The sequence below is a fragment of the Canis lupus genome, chromosome 30 (genome assembly GCF_011100685.1).
Source record: "Canis lupus familiaris isolate Mischka breed German Shepherd chromosome 30, alternate assembly UU_Cfam_GSD_1.0, whole genome shotgun sequence".
In the NCBI taxonomy this organism is placed as follows: domain Eukaryota; kingdom Metazoa; phylum Chordata; class Mammalia; order Carnivora; family Canidae; genus Canis; species Canis lupus.
The window spans coordinates 25,260,572-25,286,825 of NC_049251.1; the positions used below are offsets into that span (position 1 = coordinate 25,260,572).

The following is a 26,254-nucleotide window of genomic DNA, read 5'->3' on the forward strand; positions in this document are numbered from 1 at the left end:
AAGGTCGTTTTTAGTCCACAAAGCTCCTTCAAAACCATTTTTGCAAAGTGGAAAATATAGGTATTATTTGCTGGATGAGGAAATCAGTACAGAAAGCTCAGGTGATTTCCTCAAGCTCTCATGGTCAGGGATAGTATAGTACAAATAGGATCTGACATGTTGGACTCCTAACATAGTACAGCCCTGCCAATCTGCTAGTCCTGAGGTTTCAAACAGCTACTGTGAAATGTGCACTGTGAAATGTGCACATTCCTGCTGCTCCTTTATGCAAAGCTGATTTCAGGAGGCTGCTTTGTATCAACACAACCCATATTAACCATCCTTTTCACAAAAGAGGCAGGATGGTGTGGTGGCTAAGAGCTAGACAGGCCTGGGTGCAAATCCTAACTCTATGAGATATCTGCTATGGGGCTTTAGAATGTTGCTGGCCTCTATAAAACTGAGTTTTCTCTTCATTAGTGATGATAATTACTGTCTTCCAAAGCCCTGAGCATAAAAAAGGCCTTGGCCCACAGTAAGCATTATTACAATTTCTCCTCTACAGTATGCAAAGGTAAAGAAGGAGAAACATAAACTTTCAGGGCATGATCAAAAGAGGTCATGCACAGGGCAGCCTGGGGCTTCCTAGTCAGGTCTCAAATAGAACCTCAAACAGAAGGACCTAGGAATGCAGACTTTTCTGTGCATGGGATTTATCACAACCAAAAGAACAATGAGAATAAATGTCTTAGAGAATCTTTCACCCCACCCCCCCAACCCACTACATGCACACCCAGAAGCACTGTGGGTCAGAAGAAAATGGATTCTTTCAAGATTCCCAGACCAGTCTGTGCAAAGTGAAAAGGTTTCCAGCCCCTGTCGGTTCTGAGAAATACCGGAGCCTTGCAAGGCTGAGGTCACCTGAAACTCCTCGGGGGGCTCTCTGTCTGCACTAATTAGAGAAAGCAATATTGTTTGAAAGTATTCCCTTCATCTGTCTTCCAACCTCTCTTTGCTCCAGGATTTGGGTGTTCGCAGGCCCAGGCCACACAGCCTGCCAGCCCTTCAAAGGCAGGGAATAAACACAAGCTCACCAAACAGGTGGTGATGAGAGACGTGCCCAGACTGCCTTGGCCGTTCCGCTCTGCACCTTCACTTTCATTATCTTCATCATTTGTCAAGCAGAGGCAGGCTGGTGAGCCAGAGCTTCCATGCCTTCAAAAGGAAATATTGACGAAATGACCATGCTGCTGCTTCCATGACCTCCTCTTTACCTGCTAGATACCCACAGGGACTCACATTCTCAAAAGACGAGTCATTGTTAGACTTTTCTCACTGACATCCAGAGGCCCAAAGGAGAGCAAGAAAAATGAAGGGCCAGTCTTAGGAGGAGTTTTGAACGGCACCAAGAAACTAGAAAATGCAAAATTAACTTTCAAGAGTAAGAACATACAGATAGGACCAATTCACTCAGAACCTGAGAGAAACATACTCTTTATGTTAATGAAGAAGCCCCAAATTCCCCAAGAACTTGGCCACTGAGCCTATTAGTTCATAACTTCACTTCTTTGGAGAGCTCAGGTTTTCCCTATGTACCCACAAAACTACCCTCCTTAGAATTTTAGGAAAAGAGTCCCTAAGCTGAGAGGACCAAAATGAAGTTTTTACAGTGTTGGTTCAGCTAATGGGCTTAGTGAAGTAGAAAATAGTTTTTGAGTGGAGCAAAGAGGAAAAAAAAAGGGAGAAAAGAAGTTGGGGTGGGGAGGGAAGGCGATGTTTTGTTTTTCTCCTTCTGTGGTAGGAGAGGGCTGACAAGAAGTTGAAAGGTACATGTTCTGGTGCCATGGAAAATAAATTTTGCAGCCCTGGGTGTTCCCATAAAGTGCCCATAAACCTGAGCTCACATCTTAAGGTGGATCACAAACCAGAAGACTAAGACCTGAGCAGAGCTTAGGCCTCAAATCCCTGTCTGCTTTTCTTCCCAGTGTTCTCTAACCCTCTTCCAGAAGTTTCTTGGAGAAGCTCTCCCAGCCACTCTCTTAACCACACCACTCCCATCCCCAAGTCACCGCAACAATTGCCCCTTCTTGAGGGTCAGAACTATAACTGGCTCCAAAACTGTTTCTGTCCCCAGATAAGATATGACTGGAGGCAGAATATGAGCTTTTCCTACATGTAGTGATATTGCAGCACAGTGATTGTATTTAAGGCTTTTTTTCTGCTAACAGTAAAAGTTTCATTTATCTTTAAAGGTAACCTTGATAGGTCTGCTCAAATAAATGAGTATTTCCCTCTTGACAAATGCATTTCCCCATAATGCATCTGCATGGCCATCTCATCTGAAAAATGCAGAGGCTAACATGATTTTGATGCTAACCATCACAGAGAAACTTTCAAGGCTTTTTTTTTAGGGGTGTGGATAGGCATTTTCTAGTTCCTCACAAACTGGTCTTTAGCCTGAATGAGAAATACAGGAAAGCACTGAGGTGTAAAGGCCTGAGCTGTTCCTCTTCAGCTGGAGCTCAGAGAAGGGCCAAGGGGAACAGAACATGATGATGTCAGAAAGGTAAGCAAAGTTCATTATCAGGAGGGTCTCCACACATTTTCTTTCCTACAATGGGGTATCCTCTAAGATATTTAAGTAGGTAATACATGGGACTGGTATTTCAGCTCTGTGACAGTGTGTGGAGATCCTAGAAAAAGGAGAACCTAAAGACAGAAGGCGGAGACAATCCTTCATTCATGAAGCAAACACCAAGTGCCTGCAATATGCCAGGTGCTATGCCAGGCACTGTGAGCATGGTGATGAGTGACGTCAACTCCATGATTGTCCTGGAGCTTGCAGTCTAATGGCATGTGGGGATGGCAATGGATGGCTCTGATGGTCCCAGATGCATTTATGAGGTACATGCGCAATGTTCTCAACACAGTGAATTTGAAATATTTGTGACACAGCCACATGGATAGGTATGAGGAGGCTTAGAGTTGATACGCATTCCTACAAGTTCAAACAGGGATAGAATTTCTAAAACTCATTTGCTTTCCTAATCATCATCTGTGGGTTTCTACTCAGAAGAGAACATTTCCCTTGAAGTTTTTCTTGTCAACCTGAGAGGTGAGTAACTTGCCCAAGTAATAGTACAATTAAGTGGGGCTGGGGTCTGCTCTCAAAAGGCTGGTGAATAAAAGGTTTGGAGAATAGCCCAGGCCTGGACTCCTCCACCTGCAGGACTCAGCCACTACTCCTCTTTCTTTCTTTTTTTTCTTTTCTTTTCTTTTCTTTCTTTCTTTTCTCTTTTCTTTCTTTTCTTTTCTTTTTTTTTTAAGATTTTATTTATTTATTCATGAGAGACACAGAGAGAGGCAGAGACACAGGCAGGGGGAGAAGCAGGCTCCATGCAGGAGCCCGATGTGGGACTCGATCCCGTGTCTCCAGGATCAGGCCCTGGGCTGAAGGCTGCCAAACCACTGAGCTACCCGGGCTGCCCAACTCCCCTTTTCTATACAGAAGCTGATTATTATTTTATTGTTATCCAACTTTGTACAAAAGTCAAGGGAGATCAGACATAAAACAGACCTGAAACAAACTCTCAGTGGGTCTTCCTCTTCTAAGAAAGAAACTTTGACCATCAAACCACCAGCCATTTTTTCTATATCCTTCTAGAGGCCAAAAACCCCTCACCTACAGAAATTAGCTCTGCTTCATTAACATTTCTTTCAGTGACATTTACACATTTTATTCCACCCTCTCTAATTCAGCAAACTTTCCTCTCACCTCATTCTGTTCTCAGAGTTTGCTAGTTCTTAGCAAAAATAACAGATTTACTGCTTCAGTTCCCACAATGAGCACATATTTATTAGGTTCTGCCTTAAAGCAAATTCAAACATCTTCTATGATCATTTTTTCCAAGTGTCAGAGATCTGGCAATCCAACTCTGGTATGACTCTTAACATACAGTCTACCATCTGGAGCTGGCTACCCGTAAATTGTAATATTTCAGTGCCTTCCAGGTACTCTATATGACCTGCTAATTATCTGTCAAAATGTAGGCATCAGACACAAATCAAATAGGTGAAAAGAACTTGATCTAATCTCTGTTTTTTCCAGTTTCTGAGTCTCTGAATACCACATACATCAAGCCTATGTCTTGCTCTGGGACAGCACATACTTGAATGCATTCCCCAAAGCTCACAATCCTCTGCAGAGAACTGTTTCCTTTGCTGCTGAGATTAATAAGCTGATTCTCTTTCCTTGCCTGAAAATGTCTGAACAATGTAGAGCTGACCCAGCCCTCTCCTTTCCAGAGGGCATGTTGCAATGCCAAGATATGAAGGTCTCTAGTACTTGAGCATAGCACTCTGTCCATGACAAGAAAACTCAGGCTTAGAGGCAACTCTTGACAAGGCTATCTGATTTAATTTGTCTTCTCCTTTGTGGACAAATGTCTAAGGAGACAAGAGCCACTATAACATTTAGCTTTTGTTTCCCTTCCAGAATCCCAGGAAGAAATCCTAACTTTTGATAAGCAAACCCAACTTCAATTATGTGGGAGACACTTACTTATAAATTCGTTCAACCAATATTTACTGAGCTCTTACTATGTACCAGGTCCTGTGCTAGATGGAGTATAAACAAAAAACATGATATTCTATGATGACTAACATTAATTCCTAAGATTTAATATACTATCAGTGGGCCTTTGTTTGAGGGGTGTTTGGTATATGCAACCCAAGTCCTCAATTTTAAAAGGAATTCAGCAACTTTTAAAAAGTGTACTGACACTCCCACAGAGCCTCAGGAGGACTGATTTTTGTCTGGACTACTCAGGCTGTATCCACAGCATCCGGAACAGTGTCTGAAACATAGTAAGTACTCAATAAATATTTGCTGAACAAATGAATGAATGATGCTCTTGACCCACAGAGAAGAAGGCAATTATCTTTCACATCCTTTAACCAACTAAGTACCTGGGGAATACTTAGCACTATCTTCTAACCAACAAACTTAGGAGGAGGTCTACTTTGTAGTCATTGGAAAAGATGTTGTACATACATTGTCAATGACATAAGCAAATGACTATGATATCTAGCTGTGTGGAAAAATAGGTTAAAAAGAAGTAAGTTCAGTGTAAGCCCATTTTTAAGCCAAAATGTAAATAACAGCTTTATTATTAGCTGGCTGATGGGCTGTGGGGTAGTTCTTATTTTTCTTCTGTGTATTTTCAATATTCCCTATTTTCTAAATTCCAGTGCAATGCACATTTAAAAATACTACTCTAAAAGAAAGTTCACAATCCAAATTTTGATCTGATTTTATCTTTAGTTTGCATTTTGAATCTACTCAAGGTCTTCCAACTAACTAGAAATTGCAAAAACTCTATTGGAGGAGGTAAGAGAGGATGATGAGTTCCTAACAGAGGCTGATATTTCATGCCAGGTCTGAAGAGTAGAAAAGTGACCCTAAGAATCATCAGATAATGACCAATCAGTGCCCTTTGTCAAAGAGCTAATTATGCCAGTTATAACTGTGAGGAGGTCACCTAGACAGATAGGAAAGGTATGAGCACCAAAAAGCCAATGTTCCAAAAATGAAAAGGAATCTTCTTGAGATCCAGGAAAAAAAAAATGCCACCAAAGTCTTTTTAACAGTAATTAGCTATATTTCATTGGCTTCCCAAAACAGACTTTTCCTAAACAAGATCAGGAATGTAAAGTCAATTTTTTTAAAATTGCTATTCTCTTTCTTTTTTCTCCTCTTTCTCACCTAGGAGAAAGGTTAACTAAGATTTCAAAGCCTAGCCTAGCTGTAGTGTCTCTGGAGTTTGGCAGCTGTTGGGTTTTGGTGTTTGAGTGCCAGTTATTTGCTCTGCCAGCAATGTGTTAGGATAATCACCCACTGAAGGATTTCAACACATTACATTTCCCCAGAAGCCTTTGTCTAACAAGGTAATTTATGACCTGTTCAGGAATCTGGTCTTTACAAAACAATAAATTCACACTCTCGCTGGACTTCAAAGCTGCCATTATTGAGCCTTGGTAGCAGAAAGCATCCTGTAGCTGTGAGCCAGATCAACAGATAAGTGAGTCTGTATCGCTCTCTTTCAGGCAGGCTGCAAAGGGGACAAAGCTGACAGCTACTGCAGCAGCATTTGGCTATTGCAAAATCTGACCTTAAAATTGGGTCCTCTTGGCAATGTTAAAATCACTTCACCTGCTCTGTAGAAATGTGGGATCTATAGGATTTAGGAGGTTGAGAAGGAACCAGATGCTCCCCATGGGACAGGCAGCTACTCTTGCCCTTGGTAAGATCTTGCTGGAATGCTAACAGAAGCCCAATCCTCCAATCCTGTAGCCAGTCTAAGCCCCAAAAGCCACTTTCTGGAAAGCAGGGGCATAAGCTTCTCATAGCCTGCAACTGTTTCAACAAGTTCTTGAAACCAAGGACATTTTTCTTTTTTTGAAGTATAGTTAACATACAGTGTTATATTAGTTTCAGGTGTATAATACAGTGATTCAACAATTCTATTACTCAGTGCTCATCAAGATAAGTGTATTCTTAATCCCCTTCACCTATTTCACCCATTCCCACACCCACCTCTCCTCTGGCAACAACCAGTTTGTTCTCTGCATTTAAGAGTCTGGTTTGATTTTATTTCTTTTCTTTTCTCTTTTTTCTTTTCTTTTCTTCTTTCTTTCTTTTCTTTCTTTCTTTCTTTCTTTCTTTCTTTCTTTCTTTCTTTCTTTCTTTCTTTCTTTCTTTCTGTCTTTCTGTCTTTCTGTCTTTCTGTCTTTCTTTCGTTCTTTCTCTTAGTTCTTTTCTTTTGTTTCTTAAATTCCACATATGAGTGAAATCATATGGTATTTTTCTTTCTCTGACTTATTTCACTTAGCATTATACCCTCTAGGTCCATCCATGTTGTTGAAAATGGCAAAATTTTATTCTTTTCATGGCTGAGTAATATTCACACATTGTATACACACATTATATATATATAATATATCTTCTTCATCATCAATATCTATCTATCTATATATATATCATCTTCTTTATCCATTCATCTACATGGACACTTGGGTTGCTTCCATAGCTTGGCTATTATAAATAATGCTGCAAAAAACATAGGGGTAAAGCCAAGGACATCTCGCCCTTGCCACAAATCCTGCATAAAACATATGTTAGGTTTTTCAGAGTGTGGTCTGTATTCTGCTTACATGAGGATCACCTCAGATACTGGTTTAAAAAATATAGGTGCCTGGACCTTGCTCTGGACCTCTTGTATCAATTCCCAGCTGCTGGGCCTAGGAATTGGCATCTTTAACAGTCCAGGTGTTCGTACACACACTGAAGTTTACGAAAACTGAGGATGATGAAAACAGATCAAACTAGGAGTTTAAGTCTGGGGGCCTTGGGATGAGTAAGATCCTGATTCAAATCTAGAAGCCACAATTTATTAGCTGTGTCACTTTGGATAAGCGTCTGAGCCTTTCTGAACTTTGGTTTACTCATACATGAAAAGGAAAGAATGTCTCCTAGTTTTGTAGTAAGGAGTAGCTTCTGGCTTTGAAGATATGCATTGCCTTCCCTTTCAGACTTCTTACGGTTCTCTTTTTTGTTTCTGGGCCTCCTCCTATAGCTTCCCTGTTGCAGTTTGCCCAGACACAGTAAGCTATCAAGTTTACCATTCCTAGCAGCTCCGCAGATTACAGTTCCCATGAAAATATAGGTCTTCTGTTTAAGACACAGGATGTGTAATGCAGCTATACTATTTTCACTTCTTTTTCCATTCTTTAAGCAGAACCCATTTTTCCAATGCTATCTTTCATAAAACTTTAATTTATTAATCAGATATTTTTTAAAAGCAGTAGTTCTACAGGACAGTAGGGAAGGCTTCAAGTTGGCATCCACTTGTCTCCTCCACCCTATTCAGAGCTCACTTAGGGCTCAGATGGGAGAAGTATCTGTCTGGGGGTGAGGGAGAGAGGCGGGAAGAAGAGAGTGCTGAGATGACAGAGAAGCTGGTAGCACCAGAATCCATGCTGGGTGCATGGACAGGGAACAAGTGTGTAGAGATAATGGAATGAGCTCTGTTTCTGATATATTTGGTTTGAGGTACGTGGCAACCAGATGAGGGCACTTAGCAAGGCACTTGGAAATACATGCCCAGAATTACAGGCAGAGATCCAAGCACAGATAGAGGTGTTTCTGACTTTCTAACTCAACCATTCCCAAATATGGCTACATTTTTTAATCATCTGGGAGCTTAAAAAAGAACTTATGCCTGGGTCCAACCTCCAGAGATTCTGATGTAATTGGTCTGGGTGGTGGCTGGATAATTAGGAATTTTAATCTCCCCAGGTGATTCCAGTGTTCAGCTAAGTTTGGGAACCACCATTCTTAGTTGACAAAGAAAAGTTCTTAGTGGCCCTCATTTAAGCACAACTGCGCAGTTGTAGGAAATTTTATTCAACATCTGCACCCTTGGAATTATATTTAAATAGGCAGAGATCCAAATATTACTTAGCATTTGTTCAGCTGACCCTTGAATAATGTGGAGGTTCAGGGGCACCAACACTCCCCTTCCCCCATGCAGTCAAAAAAATCTGAGGACAACTTTTGAAGCCCCCAAAACTTTACTAATAGCCTATTGTTGACCAGAAATCTTACTGATAACATAAACAGCCGATTACCATATTTTGTATGTTATATGTATTATATACTGTATTCTCACAATAAAATAATCTGGAAAAAAAGTTAAGATAACAAAGAGAAAAGACATTTGTTGTATTATACGTGTATTTAATGAAAAAAAATTGCATATAAGTGGATCTGTGCAGTTCAAAGCCCTGTTGTTCAAGGGTCAGCTGTATTAGTTTCCTGAGGCTGCTGAAACAAATTATCAAAAATTTGGTGTCTCAAACAACAGAAATTTATTCTCACACTTCAAAAGTCTGAAATCAGTATTACTGGGTGGAAATCAGGTGACACCAAGGCCACACTCTCTTGAACGGCTCAGGAGGTGAATCTTTTCCTTGCCCCTTCCAGCTTCTGGTGGCTGCCAGTATTCTTGGCTTTCTTGTGATCACATCCCTTCAATCTCCACCGCTGTGATCACATTGCCTTCTCTTCTTTTTCTGTGTGCAAATCTTCCTCTGCCTCTTATAAGGAGACATAGGGTTGCATTTAGAACCCACTTGGAAAATTCGGGATAATCTCCTGATCTCAAGATCCTTAATTTAATCATACCTTTGATGTCCTCTTTAACCATATGCAGTAATGTTCACAGGGTGCAGGGATTAGGACCCTGTATCTTTGAGGGACTATTTAATCTACCATAGCCCTCAAGAATTTGAATTCCTCCCACATATAAAATAAAACTACTCCCATCTTACTATCCTCTAAAGTCTCAACCCATTATGGTATCAGCTCATATCCAAAATCACTTCTGGGTGTGAGCCCCAGCTCTTTCATTTACTACCTGGTGAACCTGGCATCATATTTAGCTTGCCTGAGCCTCAGTTTCCTCCCATGTAGAATGGAGATAATGACAGCACCAATTTCACTGAGGTTTACATAGTTTAAAGGAGATAATATCAGTAAAATATTTATTTAGTATTGGGCCCATTGTTTGTAGATCAAAAATACTGGCAACTGTCTTAGTCTATTCAGACTACCACAACAAAGTACCAAAGACTCAGTGGTTTATAAATGACAGAAATTATTACTCACAGTTCTAGAGGCTCGAAGAGCAAGATCAGGATACCAACATAGTTAGGTTCTGGTGAGAGCCCTCTTCCATTCTGTAGGTGGCCTGCAGTGTCCTAACATGGCAGAAAGAGAGCTCCCTGGAGTTCCTTTCATAAGGGTACTATTCCCATTGAAGAGGGCTTTACCCTTAAGACCTAATCACTTCCCAAAGACCCCACCTCCCAAAACCATCACTGTGGGGGTTCAGATTTCAACATATCAATTTTGAGGGGCCATAAACATTGAGTCTGTTGCAGTAATGATGATCAGTAATGGCAAGTCTAATGAATGTTATCCCAAGAACTGAGGCTGCATCAAGTTATTTGATGAGCTACTGGGTTTGTAATTAATACTACTAATATCAACTAAAGATTATGTAGCTCTGTCAGACACTAAGTGCTTTATAGATATTGACTTACTTGGTTTTTGGAGATAACCCTCTGAGGTAGATACTATTATTATTTCTATGTTATAGATGGAAAAACTGAGAGACAAGTTAATCCCAGGTCACACAGCTAATAAGTGGGGGAGCCAAGAATTAAACCCAGGCAGACTAGTTCCACTCTCCTTGCTTATAGACACTACATCATCACAGTTTTCACTCTAAAAGGGGTAATTTGTGACATAGCAACCTGTCCAGTCTTAAAGGTAACTTCTGTGATTCTGGCTAGCTGGTTTCTAAAGCCCATCCCAGCTTTAGCACCTTAAGTACAGACAAGGAGATATTTCTGTTTTCCCAGTCTGTCCCGAGATAGGAGAAATTCAGACTTAGGTGGTTCTAGGTATCAACTTCCTGCAGCCTTTGGGCAAAGGAACACCCTCACAAGTCCATGCAGTTAACATTGGCACTAACCACCTGGTTGCCAGATTAGTGAGAGCCTGTGAACAGAGATCAGAAGTATGGGGTTCCCACCCAGGCCATCTCTTTGAACAGGCTGCAGCTGCCTCTAAGGTTGTTCTTTGGCCAGGACATGGTTGCAAAGTTCACACTTAAAAGTCCATTTAAGAGGATTTAAAAGAAACAACAACAGAAGCAGGTGGAGTAGACGTGACCTAGTCACCTTTTGCCCTTAGTGCTGCATCAACAGCTGGGAAGAACAGGGCAAGCCAGCAGTGCTGGATCATAAAGCTCTGTAACTCCCAGCTGGCGGTGGCTTTGAACAGAGTGCCTATCAGGGATTCTGCTCTGTAGCAAAGTGATCCACAACGAGGGAGAAAACTGCAGCTGGGACTCAGAACCGACATGGATAGGAGCAGTTAATATGAGTAGTTGGAAATCACCAGCAAAGGTGATTTGACCACTTTGTTGCCAAATTGAGGAGGTGGCTTCAGAGCCCAGTCTACGCTTGTTACTTTCAGGGGTCTCAGGTTTGATGAGGGACAGCAAATTTCACAGAGAATTAGACTAGTTGCTCACAACATTGGTTTTCTTCTTCCATGAACAAAGTAGATCAATTGCCCATCTTAGTTGCTTTATTAAGTTTATATCCTGAGATGCCTTTCATGAGAAAATGAGATCATAAGAACAAATAGGAGTGGCAAGGGAAAGAGACTTGTAGGGGCAGATAATCTACTGTTTCCTCTGATTCAAAATCAGGAATATTTAGGGGTACCTGGGTGGCTCAGTCACTTAAGTGTCTGCCTTCGGCTCAGGTCATGATCCTAGAGTCCCAGAATCGAGCCCCGCATCGGGATCCAGCCTGGCAATGAGCCCCAGGCCCCTGCATTGGACTCCTCGCTCAGCAGGGAAGCTGCTTTTCCCTCTCCCTTTGGGCTTCTTGCCCCCCATTTGTGTTCTGCCGCTCACTCTCTCTCAAATAAATGAAAATATTTTTAAAAATCAGGAATATAGGGGATATCTGGCTGGCTCAGCGGTTTAGTGCCTGCCTTTGGCCCAGGGCGTGATCCTGGAGTCCTGGGATAGAGTCCCGCTTTGGGCTCCTGGCATGGAGCCTGCTTCTCCCTCCTCCTGTGTCTCTGCCTCTCTCTCTCTCTCTCTCTCTCTGTCTATCATGAATAAATAAATAAACAAATCTTTAAAAAAATAAAAATAAAAATCAGGAATATTTAGATTTGAAAAGAAAATATTATGCCATCTATTTTGATAGTGCCAAATTCAAATGACATATTCTTTAGTAACCCTGCCCCTCCCCTCACACCAAAGGAAAAACTATTGCATATAATCCTGCCTTTTTCCAAAAAATTTTGGATAATATCCTATATGTTTTTTAAAAGCCATGGACTACTTTAAATCCAGGATTATAGTTAGGGTGATTAGTCCTTGCTATTTGCCTGGGACTGAGGTAAACTTTCAGTGCTAAAACCAGGAAAGTCCCAAGCCAGTCAGGGCAGTAGGCCACCCTAATTACAGAGGAAGTAAACAATAGTCATATGTAGGCAGTGACATCACATACTGGTGTCATATTGCATATTGACTTTTCTGTTTACTACTCAAATTACAACTACTTAATATCACAAATAAAGTTAAATTTTATTGGCCATTTTTTTTAAAGATTTTATTTATTTATTCACGAGAGACACAGAGAGAGAGAGAGAGGCAGAGACATAGGCAGAGAGAGAGGCAGGCTCCATGCAGGGAGCCTGATGTGGGACTCGATCCTGGGACTCCGGGACCACGCCCTGGGCGAAGGCTGGCACTAAACCTCTAAGCCATCCAGGGATCCTCTTTATTGGCCATTTCTGATACCACTTCCAAAACTGCCATAATAAAGTTACCAGCTTTTGTTATAGAAAGTCTTTCACCAATCCTCATCTACCTTCCTATATCAGGATCATGTCAGTTCACAAAATGGTAACCACAGTGTTATGTGACTAACAAGAGTGAGAAACTTAGGCCATTTATCCCATTTCAAACCAAGAATGTCTTTTCATAGAAATTATAGTCTTAGATTTACTTTTAGAACTTAATATTTTGAAAAACACTATCCATTTTCCTTAAATTTACTGAATTTAATCTGTTCATAAAAAGAATGGTTTTGATACCTCGGCCTGTCACACCACTGCTCACGTTCATATGTACACACATGTGCAGATTTCTGAAATCTCTTTTAAAGAGAACAAGTTTAAACAGATTTAACCTGTGATATATGAGAAAGACCACAAGCTTAGGAATCAAACTAAACTGACAGAGGGAATGCCTAATTCTGCCTGAAATTCCTCCTCCAAAAAAATAGGCTTAGATTTCTTACCACAACGTAAAGTATTGGTTATATGCTCCAAAATGCTTATTTATATAACATTTCAGTGAAAATAGTAGAGTTCTAACTATCTTTGTTTGTTTTAAAAAATATAATGGCGTCATTTTGCTGCATCTAATATTCAATTTTACTCTCATCCTAGGAATTTTGCTTGTAAAAACTTCACATACAAACTGCTGACTTCTTTGTGACTATGGATTAAAACAGGAGCTGGCAATTGAGGAGTAATAACTGGTAAATGTTCATAACCTTTTAAATTAAAAGATTTGAAGTTTTTAAAAAGACATTTGCTCTTCTCTTCCTGCTAGGAACATGTATCTTCCACAAAGTTACATACCCTTGTGATAGAAATAACATTAGAAATGATGTCCCCAAATAAAAATAGCAGCAAAGTAAATTTGCCTTCTAATTTTAACAATGAAAAATGTTCAGGAGTCCTGAGGCACTGTGACAAATTATTTTTCTGGGTAATTGAGAGATAACTGAATTACTTTCCATTTTAATTCTTCCTATTGAAATTCCTGTACAACATTCATCTTTATTTTAGTATTCTAATTTGCCCTAAATATTAGCGAATTGGTCCTTTGACTCTATTAATTACCTTGTCTTTGGTCAATACATTATTATAAACAATCTTTGTTGTGTAATTGAGGAAATGGAATTTTGGTTGACAGAGTGTATACTGACTACAGATCAGCCTGTAGGAGTTAAGCGGTTCTTAAAACATATTAAGTATTTGTGTTGTAACTGAAAAAAAAGGTATTTGTGCTGTGATTTAAGATTATGAAGGAAACCCTCTTGCACTGTTGCTGGGAACGTGAACTGGTGCAGCCACTCTGGAAAACTGTGGAGGTTCCTCAAAGAGTTAAAAATAGATCTGCCCTATGACCCAGCAATTGCACTGCTGGGGATTTACCCCAAAGATACAGATGCAGTGAAACGCCAGGACACCTGCACCCCGATGTTTCTAGCAGCAATGGCCACAATAGCCAAGCTGTGGAAGGAGCTCGGTGTCCACTGAAAGATGAATGGATAAAGAAGATGTGGTCTACGTATACAATGGAATATTACTCAGCCGTTAGAAACGACAAATACCCACTATTTGCTTCGACGTGGAGGGACCTGGAGGGTATTATGCTGAGTGAAATAAGTCAATCGGAGAAGGACAAGCATTATATGGTCTCATTCATTTGGGGAATATAAAAAATAGTGAAAGGGAATAAAGGGGAAAGGAGAAAAAATAAGTGGGAAATGTCAGAAAGGGAGACAGAACACAAGAGACTCCTAACTGGGAAATGAACAAGGGGCGCTAGAAAGGGTGGTAGGCGGGGGGTGGGGGTGACTGGGTGACAGGCACTGAGGGGGGCACTTGATGAGATGAGCACTGGGTGTTATTCTATGTTGGCAAACTGAACACCAATAAAAAATAAATTAAAAAAAAAAAATAAAAACAAAACAAAACAAAAAGATTATGAAGGAAAGAAATTAACATTTATTGAGCAAATAAACGTGCAGACATGTATACTGTAGGTATCCTACTGCAAGGGCTTATATCCTTGCACATCCTGAGGGACAGCAACCAGTTTCACTCTTTAGTGAGGAATCTGAGTTGGAATTAGCCATCCGTCTTCTATCAGGTCTTATTCCTAAAGTCCATGCTCTTTTAATATTCTACAGAGTAAACCTGTTTCAAGTTGTTCTGTTCAAAACAGGTTGCAAAAATATATGAAGTAGAAAAAAAATCATGACTTCTCTAAGAAAAATCTCTTAAGCTGGAGAAGTTTACAATGTTGTAGGACCTAGTTTCAGCTTTAAAACTGAATTGTATATTCAAAATGTAAGATGTCTGAATGTTAAAGTGTGCAAAACCAAATTCTCTGTCTTCCCTCACTAAATCTACTTTTACTCTTTTAGCCAGGGCCTGATTACCTTTTTAGATTATATTTTAAATTTACATTAAAAGTTTACGGTTTTTTTTTTTTAATTTTTTTAGGTAAGTTTAAAGTGGAACTGAAATTGGTGGGGGGCCTGGTGCGGGGAGGATGGGAGGGACATACTAACTTAAGTGTTGAAACAGCCATTTCATATTATACCAACCCCAAAAGGTAGATATTAAAATTTTTATTTTGCAGATGGGAATACAAAGGCTAATGTCACATCCTAGCTGTCTGATGCCAAATCTTATCTTTTGATTACAATGAATTTTCCCCCCAGTATCCACCATATAAGCTAGAAACTTAGAAATCAACATAAGCTTTTTCTTCTTCCATAAGCTTTTTCTTCTTCCTTCTCACATCTACTTGTTCACCTAATCCCATTAATTCTACCTCTCAAACAAATTGCTCTATCCCCACTGCTATTACCTTGGTTTGGGTCTTAATTCCTTAATTGGTCTCTAGCAAAATTTTCCTAACTCAACTCTTGGATGCCTGTTTTTCTCCATACCCACATTTATATGTACCCAATACACTAAACTGTACCTTAATGAACTTTTGTAAACTCCAAATTGATCATATCCCTTGTTCAAAATCTTTCAATGGTTCACCATTCTCTGCTATATAAGGTCCAAACTCCTTATAGCGGAAAAGGCTCTTCGTTATCTTGTTCTCTATAATCTTTTCATTTATCTCCAATCCTTCCTTCACACAACCCCACTAAATCCCTTATAGTTTCCAATTCAACTACAAGTTTCTTGAGCTCATACTATGTGCCAGACCCTGTATTAGCCACAGGGACATAGCAATGAACAAGGCAGAGATAGTCCTTGGCCTCGTAGAGCTAAGAGTCTGAAACAGACACTGAACAAGTAGCAGGTAGCGGGATGAATACTATAAAACCGTAAGTACAAGAGCACATGGCACCAAATCACATGAAGGAAAATCTGATGTTTAACCTGAGACATAGAGAATGGCATGAGTTAGTCCAGAAAAGATGAGAGGGAAAACCCATGTAGATAAACAGTACTTCTGTGCATACACAATGCCTTTGACATACTTCCATACAAGTTGCTCCATTGCATTGGACTGGGCATCTCTGTCATCTGCACTACACTGGAGTTCTTGAGCACAGGGTCAGTGTGCTAGTCACAGTTTATAACCTAGTCAGCTACAGTGCCTGGCAGGCCTGAATGTTCAAATGTTTGTTGGTGCTGAGGGTGATGACTCAGGCATCTTATAAGTAATACTACTGTGACATGTTGGTAAATTACAGATAAACTATATATATATAATCACTACTTACTTTTACAGACACAGAAACTGAGCTAAACTAGTCTATAAAATTAGATACTAGCCAATAAGATGGAGTCAGATTCAAGCCTAGTTCTATTTTATTTTACAGCCTTTCCATTTCACTCCAACATATAGCAGCTGATACTTAGAGGGATACTGTGACCATATGCAAGCTTTGCTGGGTGTTAAATATCAGGAAAGAAAGAATTTTTTTCTTATAATTGTCAATAACTTGGCCCTCCACACCACCTGGGAGTTTCATGAGTATCAACTTATGCCCAAAGATATTTTCATCTCTGGGTACATAGAAAAAGTCCAGTTTCTGGTATAAGACCGAGGACCAGATCACCAAAAAAAACCAACTCTTTGCCAACTAGCAGTTTTTTCCTACCAACAACTCTTCTTTAACCATCAGTATCTCCTTCTGTCAAACTTCACCTGGCACTAAATTTTATAGAGAGGAGTTGAGGATAGTAAGTTGTTATCTGTTTTTGTTCTTTTGTTGGTGTTGTTTTAGGCCACTGTACTGGGTCCCTGATAATCTGGAGAGGAATAGTCAGGAGGACAGTAGGAGTGTGAGCCAGACAGCAAAGGGCCAAGGAGTGAGAAGGTGCTGGCCAAGTCGAAGTAGGAGGTAATGTGTGTGGCAATATTAGCAGGAGCTAACAGAGAAGGTATTTGTTAGGTCTGGGAGACACCCAAATGTGTTGAGGAGCAGAGGAAAGGATCTAGCAGAGGGCAGATTAGAGATGCAATTTAAGGGTGGGTGGGTGTGGGCCCAAAGGACAGGGAGGGATTAGCTTTGGCATGATGAACGACACATATCATCAATAGAGGAGACAAAAGGAGGAAAGGGAAGAATTACCATGGAAAGACTTTGAGATCAGAAGGAACTAGAATCCCCCATATTAAAACAAAATTCTAGTTTTCCTTAATTTCTTTACTGAAGTTGCATGAGACACTTCAGTAGCCATAAATTTTCAAGCTCCCAGATGTGAGTTTTGAGGAATGTTTGGGTGTAACTTTGAACAAGAGCTAAAGTAGTAAATTTTAAGAAGCTGCCTGTAGCCATGGCTAGAAGGCTAGACTATAACCACGTAATATGGAAAAAAGAACAGGAATTGGGTATTCTGGGGATTGGGGGCATCTGAAAGGAGAAGTAGAGAGGTTTATTCTATCTCATGAATAAATAAATAAAATCTTTTAAAAATATTTCAAATAGGTCTCCTGATTGGAAGACTATCTGCTACATCATTAAGGAGATGAGGAGAAAGGCAAGTGATCTTTTCTCTGATTTTTCAGGTATGGCCAATGTCAGGAAAGATAGAGAATGGCAAGAAGTTTTATCCAAATGTGTTTATTTAGTAAGAGCTAAGAAGAAAAAAAACACATGATAAACATTTTTTACAGTGTAGGCAGTGTGAAGATGTTGGGTATTGGTTTGTTATAATTTCAAATCCACTTGTTTATGATTTAAATGAAGTTCTTTTGATCTAAGGTAAATTTGTTCACAGTGAGGAAGCTGTGTCAGGATGTTGTCATTGACATCAGTTGTCAATGTTATCGAAGCACTCAGTAGTTCAACTGTTGGCAGGTACCACTGGGGATGTATCAATAAGAAAATATGGAAGAGCAGCTGTGACATAATGGACATTTAAACTTTAAATGCCAAGAATCAGCACACCTGGGTGGCTCAGTCAGTTGTCTGCCTTTGGCTCAGATCATGATCTCAGGGTCCTGGGATTGAGCTCCATGTCATGCTCCCTGCTCAGTGGGGAGTCTGCTTCTCCCTTTCCCTCAGCTCTTCCCCCGGCTCATGCTCTCTCTCAGATACATAAATAAAATCTTTTAAAAAATTAAAAACAAACACCCAAGAATCTGTGAGGACTTACTGAGAGTGTTTGGTCTGGTCAAGGCTATTATTTGTTGAACCAATAATCTTGAGACACTCGCTCCAGCTGTGGCGTGGCCAAGACACTCTTGGTCAGCAGTGATGTTAAACTGTAGCAGTTGCAGGAAGAGAAGAAACAACGTGTTCCTGCCTCGGTGAGGCTACTCCTCATAGGCAGTGTCACAAGCCATGTAATGGTCCCTGGAGTAATAACCTTCCGAGCAGCCCACCTTGCCTGCCAACACCAGTGCCATCTCCAGTTAACTACTTGCCCCAATAGTGAGGGACCTATGCCAGCAGCTGATTCTTTTACTCAGAAATACTGACTGCTAAGAACCAACCTGTAGAAAGGTCTATCTCAATTAAATTTATCTTTTATTTCTTTCATCTCCTCTTTGCTTGGAACAATAATATAATCAATCTATCATTGGTTTGGAATAGGTTATTTCTTTAACGGCTTATTAAGAGACATTATTCTGTATCCTATTAGCTTGTGAAATATTGTTATTTCAAATTATAATTCCTGCAGTGAACCAGTGTTAAATAAATTATTCACAAAAATAATCTCAATCTCTGAGTATTTCCCTTGAACAATATAAGTAAAGAACCAAAGATTTTTTTTGGCTGAGATAGCCATGGCCACAGGAAGCCATGGAGAGGAAAATGGGTGCAAAAATCATGAGCAACAAAGATGAGAGGATGTAAAGACTCTTCATGAAGCAAATGGACAACCGAAATTTAGGTTATCAGGAACAGATATTAAGTTGAGATCAGAGAGATGAAACTAAGTGTATCTGAGTTTAGAGTTTTAAATTCTTGCTCCATATGTTATGAACTTAAGTTTGTAATGGATTTGTAGATAATAATTACATATTTGTCTTACTTTGTTTTACTTTTTAAATTTATATTTCTAATTTGATGGAGAATTTATGTCATTTTCTAAGAAATGTATTTATTTATTTTTAAAGATTTTATTTATTTATTCATGAGAATCAGAGAGAGAGAGAGGTAGAGACACAGGCAGAGGGAGAAGCAGGCTCCATGCAGGGAGCCCGACGTGGGACTCGATCTAGGGTCTCTAGGATCAGGCCCTGGGCCAAAGGCAGCACTAACCACCGAGGCACCCAGGCTGCCCATTTTCTAAGAAATTTAAACTTAAGTGTGACTGCTTAAAGTATTTCTCATCTATTAGCTACACTAGGAAAATTGCATTTAGAAGAGCAAAATCATTCTTGTTTAGAATAATTAGGGGAAAAAAAGAGAAGGCACAGGCTTCCAGTTATAGAATAAATAAGTCAGGGAGATAAAAGGTACATAGGAAATATAGTCAATGGTATTGTAATAGTGTTGTCCGGTGACAGATGGTAGCTACACTTGTGGAGAGCACAGTATACTGTACGGAGTTGTTGAATCACTATGTTGTTCATGTGAAAGTAATGTAACATTGCATGTCAACTATACTTAATAAAAAATAATTAATTTGAAAAAAAAAAAGAGGGTACCTGTGTGGCTCAGTCGGTTAAGCCTCTGATTCCTGATCTCAGCTCAGCTCTTGATCTCAGGGTCATGAGTTCAAGCCCCAGGTTTTAAAAAGAGAGACAGAAGGTAGGAACATGGGGGGTAATTTGTGATATATATATATATATATTTAGTAGTCTCCACACCCAATGTAGGGCTCAAACTTACAACCCCAAGATCAAGAGTTACATGCTCTATTAAGTCATGCCCTGGAAAAGACATTTTTAAAATAAAGTTGTACAAAATATCTATATGCCTATAATTCCTGAATTTATAGTGATAGCTTACCTTGTACCTCAGTTTGGACCCAAATATCCAGTTGCCTCTCTTGGCTGCCTTACACATTTAATTAGCAGATCCAGGATGTAGCTCCTGATCTACTCTTCCAAACCTAATCCTGTAGCTGCCCCCATCATTATCAATGTCCATTTTAGTCTTCTAATTGTTCAAGCCAAAAAATTGTGAAGCAATTCTTGACTTCACATTCCTCATCTGATCCATCAATAATAAATCTGTCCTCTTTTTTCAAAATATATATGTAAATCTGACTTTATCCCAACAGGCTCCTCACTGGTCTCCCTGTTTCCACTCATGCCCTTCTTTGACCTACTCTGAACCCAGCTAAAGTAATACTTTTGGAGCAAAAATCATACCATGTCACTTGTCTCATAACTTTCCCATAGTTGCCTATTTTCCCCAGATTAAAAAAGCCTTACCATCATGGTCTACAAGGACTCATGACCTGGCATTTACACTTGTTCCCTCTGCCTGGAATGTTCTCTGCCCCAGACTCCCCATATGCACATGCTCCTCCTTTATTCTCCCTAGGCTTTTACTTGAATGTCACCTTCTCAGTGAGGTCTTCCCTCAGTTACATCATCTAAATTGCAAACGTATTTCAGCCCCATCTTTCACTTCTTGGCATTCCCACCCCCTTTACTGATTTATGTTTCTCCATAGCACTCACCATTATCTGAAATATATATTTTATTTATCTCATTCTTGCTTGCTTACTCCCACTAAATTTGTAAGCTACCTAAGAGCTGGAATTTTTCTGTTGTGTTCACAGCTATATCCCCAGTCCATTCGACAATGCCTAGATAGTAAATAGTAAGCACTCAGTAGATGTTTGTGGGAGAAAGGAAAAGAGGAACAAAGGAATAAATCAACCAAGAACTTACAAATATGTTCTAACAATGTCTGTGGAGTGGTAAATAAAAAAAAAAAAAAACAATTGTTGGAGGCGAACTCAATAATTCCTGAACAATATATTCAGAAAAGATCACACGTTAAGAGAAATATAAGATCCAAGCAAAAAGGTTGCTTAATGGGATGCCTCGGTGGCTCAGCAGTTGGGTGGTTGCCTTCAGCTCAGGTCATGATCCTGGGTTTCGAGACTGAGTCCCACATCAGGCTCCTGTGAAGAGCCTGCTTCTCCCTCTGCCTGTGTCTCTGTCTGTGTGTATGTGTGTGTGTGTCTCATGAATAAATAAATCTTTTTAAAAATGGTTGCTTAATATGCATATCTGTAAATACACACACATGCAAACATGCACACATATACAGAATGAATTTACAAGTCTTCTACTGAAACCGCAAAGAAACAATTTTCTGTAGAACAAGAGATAGTCACTGGAAACCAATGATAACAATTTCATTACTAGTTGAACAAAGTATGTAAAACATCATTGAGATTGCCTTTATTTTTTTTAAGATTTTTTTAAAAGATTTATTTTTATTTATGATAGACAGAAAGAGAGAGAGAGGCAGAGGGAGAAGCAGGCTCCATGCCAGGAGCCCGACGGGGAACTTGATCCCAGGACTCCAGGATCGCGCCCTGGGCCAAAAGCAGCGCGAAACCGCTGAGCCACCCAGGGATCCCTCTAAGATTTTATTTATTTATTCATGACAGACACAGAGAGAGAGAGAGGCAGCGACACAGGCAGAGGGAGAAGCACCCTCCCCGCAGAGAGCCTGACACGGGACTCGATCCCAGGTCTCCAGGATCACACCCCAGGCTGAAGGGGTGCTAAACCACTGGGCCACTGGGGCTGCCTGAGATTGCCTTTAATTGAAGGTGTTGTCTCTATCGTTTTAGCTTCTTAAATACATTACCATTTAGGGGGCTTTTACTCTTGGCTTCCCAATCATATTTTCCCCCTACAGTCCCAAGTTTCTTAATTTCAAAATTTTTTTTCAATAGTAATTATCAGGAACTAAACTTCTAAGCTGTAGAGACTTCTGTGTTCCATCCTAAGCCTTAAAATAAATGACAGTTCAATTTATTCTCACCTACTCTTTTTTTTAATTCTCACCTATTCTTAAAACAAATATCTGAATGAGCATCTTCAATGTTGGAACTCATGATTGTTTGTACAACTTGCACTGAGAGTTGATGCTAGGCAAGATTTCATTTCTCCTCAATCCCATGAGACAGTAGATAATGTCACTAATATGTCCTTTTACCAAGTGAGCATTAAATTGGATAAATAATAGCCATAAAAACAAATTTAAGGAAGTAGCAAAATAAATTCAAAGAAAGGAATGGGAGAGGGCTTAGTCATTTGGGCATCCAACTCTAGATTTTGGCTCAAGTCATGATCTCAGGGTCCTGGGACTGAGCCTAGCCTTGGGCTTTGTGCTCAGCAGAAGAGTCTGCTTGTCTACTCATGTGCTTGCTCTCGGTCTCTCTCAGAAACAAACAAACAAACAAACAAACAAACAATCTTTTTTTTTTAAATGAAGAAAAAAGAGAAAAAGGAGGGAATTTAAAAAGGGACAAAATAGAAAAGAAATATACCATAGAGAAGATCAACAAACAAGAGCTGGTCTTCTGAAAAAGTTAACAAAATTGACACGTTGCAGCTGATATTTATCAGGAAAGAAAAAAGGCACAAATAAGCAATATGAGGATGAAAATTGAGACAATAGTACATATTATTCTTCAGATAATTGGGAGAGAATGAGAATATTATAAACTACTTTCTGCCTATATAGTTGATGATTTATATTAAATGGACACACTCCTGAAAAAGTTTGACTCAAGAAGAGGCAGAAAACCTGTTCCACCAGACATAATATTAAGATATAATTATACCTTTCTGCAAGCCATCAGAGAATAGAAAAAAAGGCATATCCCCAGCTCACATGAAACCAGTATACCTTTGATTTCAAAACTTCACAAGGACCAAGGATGAGACACAAGGATGAGAAAGGTAAATCACAGGCCAATATCACTCATGAAAATCAATACCAAGATTTTTTAATTATTTGTAAGCAAAATCCAATAATATTTGATTTATATCAGTATGCAAGTCTCACATTTGATCAAAGTAATTCTCAACAAATCAGAGTTAGGAGGAAACTTCTTTATCTGGTAAGGGATAAATTTAATACCATTAAATATTCAAATATTAAGAGCTTTCTCTCTGAGTTTTAGAACTAGATGAGGTTGCTTGCTATGACTATTCCCAATAAACCTAGGACCTTGTACTGGAGGTCCTAGACAACACAGCAAGAAAAATAAAAGTTATAATTTTGGAAAGGTAGGAATAATGCGAATTATTTGTGAATAATGTGATTACATAGGTAGAATTTTTTAATCTACAGTTGAATTATTAGAATTAACATGAATCTGAACTTTCTAGATATAAAATCATATGCTAAAATCAACTTCATGAATTGGAGAACTCAATGATGTTTTCAATTCTCCCTCCATTTAACTAACAGATTTAATAATGTCCCAGTTCAAATCTCAATAGGTTATTCCGGAAAAATTCAAGATGATCATGAAATTCACATGGAAATGCAAAGAGATACAAAAATCCAAGATACTTGTGAAAAAGAATTCTTGGGAAGTCTTCCTGTATCAGACACAATGTGTCTTAAAAAGCTATGTGAGGGGTGCCTGGGTGGTTGAGTCTGTTAAGCATCTGCCTTTAACTTAGGTCATGATCTGGGGGTCCTGAGATCGACCCCCTCTCATGCTCTCACTCTCAGATAAACACTCTCAGATAAACAAAAAAACTATGTTGTAGAATTGGTGGAGTTAAACAGACCGTTGGAATAAATGAGAAAGCCCCAAAGTAAACCCTTAAAGGGGTGCCTAGCTGGCTCAGGCAGTAGAGCATGAGACTATTGATCTCAGAGTTGTACATTTGAGCCCATATTGGGTGCAGAGATTACTTAAAAAAATTTTTTAAAAGAATTAAGACCTTACATATATGGACACAATATATGACAGAAGTGGCAAAGCAGAGCAGTGAAGAAAGGATACATTTTTCAATTAATGATTCTGGAACAACTGGGTACGCATAAGGGAAAAAATGAAATTGAACTCCTATCTCATACAATATGCAAACAATAACTACAGATGAATTAAAAAATTAAATGTAAAAGACAAAGCTACAAAGATCTGTAAGATAACATAGGAGAATATATTTATGACCTCAGGATAGAGAAGGATTTCCTAATCAAGACACTTAAAAAATACTAACCATAGAGGGCAAGATCACAAATTCTACTACATTAAAACTATATTTACCAGAGACAGTTTTTGTCATTAAATGTGTAAAGATAATTGCAACACATAAAATTAATGAAGATCTGGTAACCAGAATATATAAAGAAATCTTACATACCACAGGAAAAAAGGTACCCAAGATAAAAATTTGGAGAAGGACCTCTTAGAGGAAATCCAAGTGACCAATTAAACACATGACAATATGAGCAATCTCAGTTAAGGAAATGAATATTCTAAGCCACGGTGAAAACTGTTACACTCCCTTCAGTTTGGCTGGAGGTAAAAATTCTGATCAAACCAAGTAATGGCAAGGATGTGGAGCATAGTAACTCGCATACACTGCTGATAGTGTGTAAACTAGCCATTCATTTTGGAAGTAGTTTGTCATTATCTCATCAAGTTGGAGACAGGTATAGTCTTTGGCCCAGCAGCTCCACTCCCAAGTATATACCCTGCAGAAATACAGATTATATATACACTGAGATACATGTTCAAATTGTTCATAATTGTCAAAATTGGAAACTATATTAGTTAAGGGGAAGCTGGCTGCTGTTGAAATAGCCCATAAAATCTCAGAGGCTTAAAACAGTAAAAGTTTCTTTCTTACTCCCATAATAGCCCAGTGTGGATGCTCCTAAATAGGGGGCTCTCCTGGGAAGCTCCCATCCTAATGGTGATTCAGGAACCCAGGGTTTCTCTAACTTGTGGCTTGCACACACAGCTTCCAAGGTTACCTGGAGGTCATCTTCAGTCTAGATGAAAAAAATCACAGAGGATCACACATGGGAGATTCCTATGGGCCAGGCTCGAACCCACGTCCATACCTTACTGGAAGGGAAGCTGGTAAATGCAGTTCAGAAGTCCCCAGGAGGAAGAGGAACCCAGGAAAAAACAGAGGTGATGATTTGCTATTAACCTCTACCACGAACTATTCATAAACAATAGAATAAATTGTGATACATTCATTCAATGGGATGTGCTTTGGCAATGTAAGTGAACAAACTACACCCATACACAACAAAGTGAATGAAACTAACAAAAATAATGAGGAACAAAGGAATGCAGGCCCAATAGATACTTAGAAAATGGGGATCCCTGGGTGGCGCAGCGGTTTGGCGCCTGCCTTTGGCCCAGGGCACGATCCTGGAGACCCGGGATCGAATCCCACGTCGGGCTCCCGGTGCATGGAGCCTGCTTCTCCCTCTGCCTGTGTCTCTGCCTCTCTCTCTCTCTGTCTGTGTGTGTGACTATCATAAATAAAGAAAAAAAATTAAAAAAAAGAAAATTATTTCATTTCTATCTGTATCTATATAAATATATACATTTCAAAAGTAGACAAACATAAACTATGTTGTTTAGGTGGTATACTGGAGTAATAAAATTAAACTGAAAAGCAAGAGAATTGTTACAATAAAAGTTGAAATAGAACCTCTGGGGGAAGGAGCGATTTATGGTTGGAAAGGATATACTGAGGGGCTGTCAGTGTTTTATTTCTTAACATGAATAGTGGTTATATAGGCGTTCATGCATTTTTCCTCACATGTATCACATTTTACATCCACACACAAAGTTCAAAAAGCCAGATGTGTTTTCCACCTTAACATAAGAGAAACACACTATTTGGTACAAAGAAAAGCAGTTTCCTTGAGGCTGGAGCACCATTGCCCTCTAGCAAACCAAGCTTCACTGTTTCAGACCTAATTTTTTCTGATTTACCATTTTGAAGGGAAAGAAAAATTTGTGCTACCAGTTGACATAATTGCCAAACACCCAATTTTGTCCCTTAGGTCACTCTGTAAATGTTATTATCTGCTGTTGTCCTCTATAATTACTACCCCTTTCCTGAGCTGATGAACAGTTTCTGCCAGCACCTAGGTTTGCAGTTAACAAAATGCCACTTTGCTACCAGTGTTACTACTTCTCTCATGATCTCTTTATCTTTGTTTCCTATAGTAACTTGTAAATTCCAGTGACTCATATCTCTCTTGTTCCAGACACTTAACTTTCAAATCTGTATTTTCCACCCTCCAGTGCACAATTTGTTTTATATTCTGTTGCATCTCCTTTCATCATCCTTGAATTCTACAGCTGGGAAAAACCTTCGTCCCGTTACCCAGTCTGAACACCTTTGTTTTTCCATTTCACAGACTC

The 26,254-nt window shown here is 39.4% G+C and overlaps 1 long non-coding RNA gene across 2 annotated transcripts in view; it reads right to left on the bottom strand.

Annotated features, from left to right (window-relative positions):
- Positions 1-25,169, bottom strand: part of LOC119866903 — a 35,104-nt gene extending 9,935 nt beyond the window's left edge. The window contains exons 1-3 of one of the 2 annotated variants that reach the window (XR_005381721.1): positions 24,838-25,169; positions 9,707-9,798; positions 1,074-1,194 (exon numbers count right to left, since the gene is read on the bottom strand). This is a non-coding gene — a long non-coding RNA (uncharacterized LOC119866903). Of the gene's footprint in view, positions 1-1,073; positions 1,195-8,709; positions 9,136-9,706; positions 9,799-24,837 lie in introns of those variants that run through there. The other variant, XR_005381722.1, reaches the window with a different exon arrangement.
- Between the last annotated feature and the right edge of the window lie 1,085 nt (positions 25,170-26,254).